At 43.7% G+C, this 10,506-nt stretch overlaps 1 long non-coding RNA gene across 1 annotated transcript; it reads right to left on the bottom strand.

Moving 5' to 3' along the window:
* Positions 1-5,026: 5,026 nt before the first annotated feature.
* On the bottom strand, positions 5,027-10,079 carry LOC138373833 (uncharacterized). Its single transcript, XR_011231287.1, has 3 exons — positions 9,469-10,079; positions 5,908-6,028; positions 5,027-5,542 (listed from the first exon to the last, which is right to left on the bottom strand). It is a non-coding gene; the product is annotated as an uncharacterized lncRNA (long non-coding RNA).
* Between the last annotated feature and the right edge of the window lie 427 nt (positions 10,080-10,506).

Here is a 10,506-nt window from a genome sequence, read left to right as displayed (position 1 = left end):
GGTTGCTGTGAGCTAGGCTGACGCCATGGCACTCTAGCCTAGGCAACAGAGTGAGACTCGGTCTCAAAAAAACAACAACAACAACAACAAAAACTCAATTTCATGGTATATATACATCATGATATTAAGAGAAATGACAGAATATACCATTTTCACCTTCTACATGATACATTTCCATATTACTTGAACTACTTCTATAAAATTTTTAAAGGAACAGTGAAGGAATTTTAAAATGTAAAGAAAAAAAGGCTGGACATTAATAAATCCAAATGCTAACAATAGCCATCTCAGAGTTGAGGGCCTGGGGAGTTGATTTTAGCTTTCATCTTTATACTTTTCTGTATCTTTTTAGTTCTTCTAAAGATTGTATGTTACTTGTGTACTTGAAAAGAAATAATAATAAAACACTGTGTTGTTTAAGTTGCCCCAAGCTCTTGCATGCAGCTCTCTGTGGAAGTGAAACAATTTATTTTTCCAAGAGGTGGGCGTAGAAGGATACAAGTGGGATGGGAGATGTAGGGGACAGATGTGACTGTGGTCCCGGTCAGGGTGAGGCTGTGGAAAAATACCAGGGATGCCACACCCTGCCCTGCACGTGGTTCTGGTGAAGGCCACTAGTAAATCACCACCGCGTTGTTTTTTCCCTCCCTCCATGTGAAATAACCCAGTTCCTCTCACCTGCTGTTGTAAGTAAATTTAGCTTCCTTGCCTTCCTGGTGACTTCCTTGTGAGCCCACTTCTAGCAGTCCACGCTCTCTGTGGATTGCCAAGGCCAACAGCTCCTTGGTCCTGGGTCTGGGGACCCAGTAAGAAAGGGGAGAGATGGGAGGATGAACCTGTGGGTCCCTGATGCTCTAAGCTGGCAATTCTTGTTAACTTTTGAGAAGGAATTCAATAAATAGCAGGCCTCCTCCCTGTTCAGGCTCTAAACCAACTGGGGCAGAGAGGGGAGTCAGAAGATAGATTATCTTCTGATAAAGGCTACAGGTTGGAGAATGCGGCTGAGTGTGTGCCAAATTGACCTCCTTGTAGCCTAATTAAACACACTCTCCCCTGTGTTCCAGGCAGCAATGGACCAGAGTGCTCTCTGCAAGTGGAGGGAGAGAAGAACTTGTGCTCCCTCCATGATCTTGATCCTCAGAGGCCAGGAGGAGGAAGACACAGCAACTCATGCCCAGGTTCCCCTACGTTCTCCCTTTTCTCTGTGCAGAAGGAGTAAGGGGTGGAGAGGAGGTTGCAAAGTTACATTAGTTGATGGCCCTCCACACTGAAGGAAATATCTGGAGTGGGAAGAAGCAGTTTCCTCTCCAAAAGTTCTTACTATTTCTTGGATGATAGAAGACTTTGAGGATGTGAAGCAAGCTATAAACCACCATCCCAGAAAGATGCACATAGGTGCTGTCAGAGACTTTGGTGTTTATGGTTTACGTCTGCCTGCTTTTCCTGACTGGTTACATGAGCCACTAAATTCACCTTTTTCTTTTTTGCTCAAGCTGGCGTGAGGCAGGTTCCTATTTTTTGCTGTGTATGGGCACACACACAACTTGGCCCTCCCTTCCTAGAGGTGCTCAGACTATAAGCCCAACCCCCCACTGAATGTTAAGAGCCCCTTCTATTAGTGGGGCCCATTATGAATTTGAAAATTGATCAGCTATTCTAAAAGATTCAAATAGATCTGGCCACTGCATTTGGGGCAGCAATACTTGCCTCTTCATGCTGGCACCGGTTTCTGCTTGTCAGCAACTTGGAAACCATACTGAAAATGCAGGCCAGAGGGCATTGTAGCTTAAGAAAAACAAGTTATATGGGTGTATTAGAACGTAGGAAATGCTAGAGAAAGTGTCTACCTAAGGATAGAGAGGTTATCTTAAACTTCAACTATCCTCTTATTTTAACATACTTTAATATAATGGGTGAGAGTTGGAGGTGGGAAAGGGAGAAAGAGAATCCCACCTAAACCAAAGAGGATGTTGGGAGAAATTAATCTGCAAAAAGCTCTGGACATGTGATGCACGGCGATGTAGAAAACCCTATGGGGTAATAACAGCTAACGTTTTTTTAAGCATTTCCTCTAGGCTGGATGTAGTACTAAGCACTTTACATGCATTGTAGCAATTCTAGGTGGTGTGTAGTATTGGTTTTGGAGGGTTTTTTTGTTTTTGTTTTTGTTTCTTTCTTTTGGAAAAGGGTCTCACTCTGTCACTCAGGCTGAAGGGCAGTGGGACTATCACAGCTCACTGCAGCCTCAAACTCCTCGGCTCAAGCGATTCTCCTGCCTCAACCTCCCAAGTAGCTGGGACTACAGGCATGTGCCACCATGCCCGGCTGATTTTTCTTATTTTTTATAGAGATGACATCTTGTTATACTTCCCAGGCTGGTCTTGAACTCCTGGCCTCAAGTGATCATCTTGCCTTGGCCTCCCAAAGTGCTGGGATTATGGGCACGAGGCACATGCCCAGCCTGTACTATTGTTATTCCCATTTTACAGATGGTGAAAGTAACCCTGAGAGGACTCAGGGACTTGCCCAAGGGTCCTACAGCTGGTGGAGCCAGGATCTGACATCAGGGCAATCTGAACCCAGTGCTTTCCAACCACCATGCCCTTCCACTCTAGCTAAAGACCTGAGTTTGAATCTAGCTCTGTCACTCGCTGGTTGAGTGGTCTTGAGCAAGTCAGCCTCTCTGAGCCTTTTGCCGCACATGGAAAATTCAAGGATTATACTAAATAACTTCTCTCTCTCTCTTTTTCAACTCTAACATTTCAAAAATTAAAAAAAATCCCCAACTCCCCAAACTAGGATTTGTATTCCTGGCCTGAGCTTTTTTCCCTCAAGATCCGATAGATTGGTTTTCCCATGGATTTAGGATCAAAGGGCTCCTTCAGGTTATAAATTCCTTTGAAATGGATTCAAAGGCAGGGGAACTGGAAAGCCTTCAGCTTTGCTGAGTGAATCAGCGTCCCCTCCCGTGAGCACAGGTGACAAGTTCTGACCCATCCCTTCTCTGTCTGATAAGCCCATAGGTCATGGTTTGAACTCGAACCCACTTTTCCTTCTTCCTGCCCCTTTTGTGGGCTTTCTGATAAGGCGCCCTAAGTCAGCTGTGACACTGTTTTCTCTCCCTGCAAACACAATCCCCAGGGCGTGCACTCTGCCTGCAAACTCCCCAGCTGCTTCCAGCTCGCCCTCTGCCCACAGCCCTTATTGCTGCATTCCAACAAATTAGCCATGTGACAGATTATTTTTAACTTCAATAGAGCAGCTCCCTCTCTTTTAATATATCATGCTTGGCCCACATTCCCTCGGTGAAAAGGGCAGCATCGGCTACTTCTGAGAACTTTTAATTACTCCAATTGTTTGCAAAACTCTCTCAGAAGCTTGGAAAAAAAAGACATTTCTTTCTCTTTCTGCCTCCACTCCCGTGGTTGAGCTTGATGGTGAGGCTGAGCCTTCTTTCTACCTTGAACTCAACTGCACAGAACAAGCGTCTCAGTAGCCACCGCATAGACCAAAGGCCCTTCTCCAGTTTTTCTGAACTTTCTGAACCTCAGATACTTCTCTAATCTCAGGAGGCCAAGGGGGTAGGGAGGAGATTGTATCTCCACCAGCACCTAGAAGGTAGAGATAGAGTTGCATTTCAGTTTGAGTCCCTCCAAAACTGAGAAATGTGCATTTCTCCTATGCCTGCGTTTTGCAAGGCAATTCATACAGGTTACAACATGGGCATCATTCCAGCCATTTTCCATACTATAGGTATTTTGACACACAGTGAATTATAAAAAGATAGTTTGTGAGAGTGTGTGTGCATGTGTGTACGAGTGAATGGCTGTGGTTGTGTGCTGGCAAAAGGGAAGAAAGAGTGTTTCAGGCAGTGGGAACAGCATGTGCAAAAGCTGCTGGGTGGCAAAAAGCATAGTGTGTTTGGGAAACTGACAAAAGACCAGTGTGACTGCAACCCACAGATGGTAACATGTTATGAACCTCACAGCCCAGTTCTTTTAAGTTTTTAAAATTGAAGTGTATATTTTACATAAAATAAAATGTCTAGGCTAGGTGTGGTGGCTCATGCCTGTAATCGCAACACTTTGGGAGGCTGAGGCAGGAGAATCGCTTGAGCCCAGGAGTTTGAGGTTGTAGTGAGCTATGATGATGCCATTGCACTCTACTCTGGGTGACAGTGCTAGGTCTTGTCTCTCTCTCTCTCTCTCTCTCTCTCTCTCTCTATATATATATATGTACGCACATTGGAGTGTACAGATCAATGAGTTCTGACAAGTGCAACATAACTTTCCCATCTCAGAAAGTTCCATGGTACCCTTTCCAGCCAATACCCCAATGCCAGGCAACCACTGTTGCTGATTTCTGTCCCCACAGATACATCTTGTCTGTCCTTGACTTCCCAGCATATGAATGGAATCTGCAGTGTGCCGTGCACTGTTTTGCATCCAGCTTCTTTCTTTCAACATTATTCTTCTGAGATTCATCTGTGGTTGTCCCAACAGTTCGAACCTATGTAGTGATTTTCTGTTGAGATTTGCAGGAATAAGAAGTGATCAATTCAGGCCTAACCAGAACGATTTCATTTATGATAGAGTTCCCTACAATTGGCTTAGTCAACTGCCACAGACCCCAGTAATGCTATGTAGACACGGCAAGGTGCTTTTGACTAAAGTAAGTTGGCAATACGCACCTCAGCCTTTGACTCAGCTATTCTGCATTGAGGAGTTAATCTTACAGATAGAAATACTCATTCACACATGTGTGCCACAATGTTTGTACAAGGCTATGAATGGCAGCATTATGGTCACAGCCAAGGATTAGAAACAAACTAATGTCCATCATAAGGGCCGATTAAATAAATCATAATGAATCCAGACAATGAAACATTGTGCAGTCATGAAAAAAATGAAGAGGTTCTTTATGTACTGAAATGAGATCATCAAAGTAGAAAAAGCAAGAGGCAGAACAGTGTGTGTTCACTCACTTGTTCAACAAATATTTATTGAGCAACTAATATGTGCCAGGCATCACTGTAAGTGCTAAGGATAGAACATTGCACAAAATAAAATCCCCTCCCTCATGGAGCTTCCATTCTACTGCCAGGAGCGGGAAAGAAAATAAAAAAACTGTGTATTCATATAGCGTGCTCTCACTAATGTGAAATAAAAGAATAAAAAGAGGGAAGGAAACACGAATGTGTTATTTTAAATATGCACAAGACATCTATCTACTAGAAAGAAGCTGGTAGAACTGGGAGGATGGGCAACAGGGATGAGGGAACAAATTTCACTTTATGCTCTTTGTATCTTCTGAATTTTTAAGTTAAATGAATGCATGATCTAATCCAGTGGACATAATGACATTTTTTTTTTTAAATTGGGAGAGGTATTTGGCAGTATTTTCAAGCACCTGGCCCCTCGAGATGCGGGAAACGCCTCACTGTTGTTGAATCAGGGTGAGAGGAAAGGGCTAGCAGCCAGCTGTCACTCACTGCAGTCATGAACCAAAGCCATTGCATGCCTCTCGTAAGATGAAAGAGATACTGAGGACAGAAGGAAATAAAATCAGTCTTGAGTCACATATGTATCATGGGTATTTATAAAAGGCTTAGACAGCTCCTTCCTAAATTTGAATTCATGTCAAGAGAGAATCATTTCAGGAAGTGTGAGTTCCTCTCTTCAAACCATTTGGACAACCCCATTCTGGTGTGAATCACAGAGGGCCACGCTCATTTCTAGGGAACATCTGTGTGGGGGGAAGTGGCGGATACAGGGCATAATAAAGAGACCACCTGAAACTGAACTTGGACACCCTTGTCTTTTTTTCCCAACTTCCCTTGAGTTGTTCATTTGGTTGTATGGGAGGAAAGGTCTATGAAACCTTCACAGTTTGAGTTTACACACATACCATGTAAAAGTGGCGAACGGAAGAGGAGCCTGACTGAAATCTGCATTCTTTGTCAATGTTTGTGCTCTAGAAGTTTCCCAGAGTTGTTGGACGATGGCTGATTACTGTCTCCTTGTGATCTCTAGTCAATCAAAATGGAATAAAAAGTTTGGCTTTTGAGAATAACAAGTTTATAATTTATTTGTCTTATTTCACAATAAGTTACTCCCCTTTAAAAATCCTACCATTATTTTTTATGTTTTTATTAACTTTTAATTATGAGTTAATATAAGAATACATTCTTTTTTGAAAAAATTAGAGTGTTACAGATAAAGTTTTCATTCTGTTTAATCACTTCCCACAATGCCAGTTCCTTTCTCCCTTCCCCACAGAAAATCGCTTCCAGGAGTTTTAAGACTATCCTCATGGATTTTTCATTATACTTTTACATACATATAAATGTACTCATAGAAAACATACAGTATTTTTACATGCATGTGGTTGTTTGTTTGTTTGTTTGTTTGAGACAGGGTCTCACTCTGTTGCCCAGGCTAGAGTGCAGTGGCATCATCACAACTTATTATAACCTCAAACTCCTGGGCTCAAGTGATCCTCTTGCCTCAGCCTCCTGAGTAGCTGGGACTACAAGCAGGTGCCTCCATGCCCAGCTAATTTTTCTATTTTTTGTAGAGATGAGGTCTTGTTCTTGCTCAGGCTGGTCTCAAACTCCTGGCCTCAAGCACTCCTCCCACCTCAGCCTCCCAAAGCATTAGGATGACAGGTGTGAGCCACTGTACCCGGCCATGTGGTTTTTTTGGTTTTTTTTTTTTTTTTTTTTTTTTGAGACAGAGTCTCACTCTGTTGCCTGGGCTAGAGTGCCGTGGTGTCATCCTAGCTCACAGTAACCTCAAACTCCTGGGCTCAAGCAATCCTCCTGCCTCAGCCTCCCGAGTAGCTGGGACTACAGGCATGCACCACCATGCCTGGCTAATTTTTTCTATATGTTTTTTTTAGTTAGCCCGCTAATTTCTTTCTATTTTTAGTAGAGACGGGGTGGGGGAGCGGCAATCTTGCTCTTGCTCAGGCTGGTCTCGAACTCCTGACCTCAAGTGATCCACCCGCCTCGGCCTCCCAGAGTGCTAGGATTACAGGTGTGAGCCACCATGCCCAGCCGAGCTAACATTTATTGAACTCATATATTGGTCAGTTTTCTTGATTGCGGACAACAGATTTCACTCTTGCTAATATAAGCACAAAAGGATTTATTGAGGGGGTCTAGATAGTTCACAGAATCATTAGGAAAGTTGAAGAAATGGAGTCAGGCTAAACAGCCAGGAATGACTTTTAAAATTACACTACAGAACTGGGCTGACAAGCAAGACACAGCCTCTGCCACCAGCCAGACGCTTCAGAATTGCTAAGCTGCCACCACGAGCTGCTGGCTCCAGAATCGCGTTGCCTCTGCCCTGACTAGCACCAGCAAAATGGATGCTTCACACTCTGCCTCTCCCTCCGTATAACTCATATTTAGAAAGTCTCACACAGTGGAACTTAAATCACAAGCAAAAAACCCCAGCTGCAAGAAAGTTCGAGAAATGTAGCGTTTAGCTTCCCATCCTGTGCAACCCAGGAAGCAAGCTAGAAAGAGGCTGGAATGGCTTTTGAGTGAGCCAGTGTAAAGCATCTGTCACGACCCGCCAGGTGCCAAGTCCTGAAAATGTGCCTGATCTCATCTCATGCTTACAAGAATTCAGTGAAGAAGGGACTAGAATTACCTCCATTCGACAGAGGAGGACATGACAGTAAATGGTGGGGGACACAGTATGGTCTTAGCTGGGCATTGGGGAGTTAAAAAGGGGCCCTTTGTCCACTCTTAGAGACTAGTAACTAAAGAGAGAAGCTGGGCTGGAAGACAACAAGCCCACGAGGAGAAAGCATGGGTCCCAAGGGGACAAAGGACAGCCAGACTGAATTCGAGAACTCTTGAGCAGTGCTGCTGTGGACATTCACGCCAGACCGATTCCAAAGTCCCTGCTCTGTCCACAAAACCACGCTGCCCCCAATGGGAAGAACCAGAACGTACACACCCACAGCAAAGACTTAAGGACACGTCCCTGGTTACAGTCCCACAACCCCATTTGCATCGAACACAGTGCAAAAGCAAAAAACTCAGCAGGGAAGGCTTCCAGAAGGAGGTGAGTTTTCAGTCGGTCTTGGAACAGAGGCGAAGTGTTAGCTTGTGCACGGCTGTGAGAAGGCAGAGGACTTCAGATGAGGCATTCACAAGCCCCGTGCCAAGACTCAGAAGCTGAAAGGGGCAGCCGGTGTAGCATATCAAAGCAATGTCCTTGACCGGGGATAAAGGAGGTGAGTCAGTGCTTGGGAGAAAACAATAAATAAACTGGTGGGGAAGGGAATTGGTTGCAGGGTAAGATTATGTGAAACCCTTCCTGTGATTATGGTTTTATGAAAATATTAGTAAAGTAGGCATTGAAATTCAATTTGGAACAGAATGAAAATCTCAGAGAGCAGGCCCTGGGAATTTTCTAACAAATGGGTTGCCTGTCTTGATTTCCCCATCTCAGCTCTCCTTCCCTGGGACCGAACCTCGGTTTCTGGCGCACAGGGCCTCCAGCCCCCTTGCAGCATCATTCTTTCCTGGACACAGTCTAGTAGGATCAAAAGATGAAGAATAAATCTCAAGGAAATGGGCCTCTTGCTGCTGGGAGATTCAGAATAATTTGAGAAAGGAGCATCTACACCCCAGAAATGTAGCTGCATACATAATTCTTATTTTGCTTAAGCTTTATTAAACAATATTAACTAATGTTTTAACAAGTCTTTCCATCAGCCAGGTCTTATATTGAGCAATTTAATAATGTAGTATATCATTTAACCCTCACAGCGATGACCTGTATTAGAGGTTATTCATATCCCCATTTTACAGATGAAGAAACTGACGCTTAGAGGTCCTGAAGCTAAGAACTGGAGACTACACAGCCCATGGATTTCACCATCCTGCTGTGCTGCCCTGGTTTATTCTCCCTTATTGGTGTTTGCTTATTATCTTTCACATATAGTGTTTGTCTACTTATTGGTTCCTCACTCAGTCAAAAACTAGAAGTTTCTGGGCCAGGTATGGTGACTCATGACCGTAATACCAGCACTTTGGGAGGCCAAGGCAGGAGGATCACCTGAGGCCAGGAGTTTGAGACCTTTCTGGGCAATTTAGCAAGACCCCATTTCAAAAAAAAATAGCTGGACATGGTGGCATGAGCCTGGAGTCCCAGCTACTCAGGAGGCTGAGGCAGGAGGATGGTGTGACTCCAGGAGTTTGAGGCTGCAGTGAGCTATGATCACACCACTGCACTCCAGCCTGGGCAACAGAGCAAGACCCTGCCCCTTAGAAAAATTTTTTTAAAAAACCTAAAAGTTTCTTAAGTATGCAATCAAGTCCAATTTATCTTTTGACACCCTTACCCCCAGCACCTGACAGAGACTAGCACATAGTGAGTGCTTAATATATGTGAGCGAGAGGGTGCTTCATAATCCAATAACCATTCATTCGTTTTATGTACTTACATTCAATTACTTTTGCAGATAGTCACAGGTTCAGGAAAACACGTGGATGAAGTGAGTCCTCTCCTTTCGTATAGTGCCATGGTCAAGTGTGAGGATCTTGGAGCCGGTCACAGGTTCGAATCCCACCTCAGCTACCTATTGGCAGTGTAAACTTGGGCAAATATTAAAAGAAAAAAAAAGAAATCTTACAATTTATGAAGGGTCATCTGTTAAAAAGCATTGCTATTGGGGCATGAAGAATAGCTGGGAAAGCTTATGATTCCGATGCTTAAAAAAATATATCTATATTTTATAAAAGTGGTAGGTGAGTAGACTCTCAGAGCTCAGCTTCTCGCTGGAGTAGCCAGAGCCCTCTGACCTTCGCAAGGCCCCTCCTATTGAGAAAGATCGAGCAGCAAGAACAGAGACTTGTTGTGGTTAAATGTTAACTTGGGTTTATTTCTCTACAACTGCCTGTTGTTTAATTTGGCCACCCCAGTGAAGATTCTTTCGTAAGCCTGTGTGTAATTTCTAAACGCCAGACCTACGACCTTTACACACATGCTAAACGTTTATAGAGTGGGAGAGTTCTTTTTCTCCATCAGTTAGTTAAATAAATGCCAACATCCTCACCCCCCCCAACCCCCCTCCACCCCGCAAAAAAGTATTCTTTGATCTACACTAAAGATAAACTGGTAATAATTCATCAGCTAAGGGTTGTAAAGCAGATTCTTTGATAAGCCAGTTAGTTAATTTCAGAGGGCACTGGGGCTTGTTTCTTCCTGATGCTGATTTTGATTTGTAAGGCCTTAGCCTTTTAGAGATGGAAAGAGAAATTCAGAGGGTTTACTTCATGAAATAAACCCTCTGAATTTCACGGAGAAGAAAACTGTGAGCTCCAGAGAGGGAAAAGACAATTTAAACTCCTGGGTAGATGTTAATAAAGAGGCATATAAAAATGTTTTGTTACAATTCCTACAGCATTTTAGACTTTCGGTGGTGGTTGTTTTTTGTTTCCTTTATGATCCGGTGATCCAAGGACAGTATCTGGGCTTGGAA

This window comes from Eulemur rufifrons, chromosome 23 (genome assembly GCF_041146395.1).
Source record: "Eulemur rufifrons isolate Redbay chromosome 23, OSU_ERuf_1, whole genome shotgun sequence".
Classification (NCBI taxonomy): Eukaryota; Metazoa; Chordata; class Mammalia; order Primates; family Lemuridae; genus Eulemur; species Eulemur rufifrons.
This window is presented reverse-complemented; position numbering and strand designations above follow the sequence as displayed.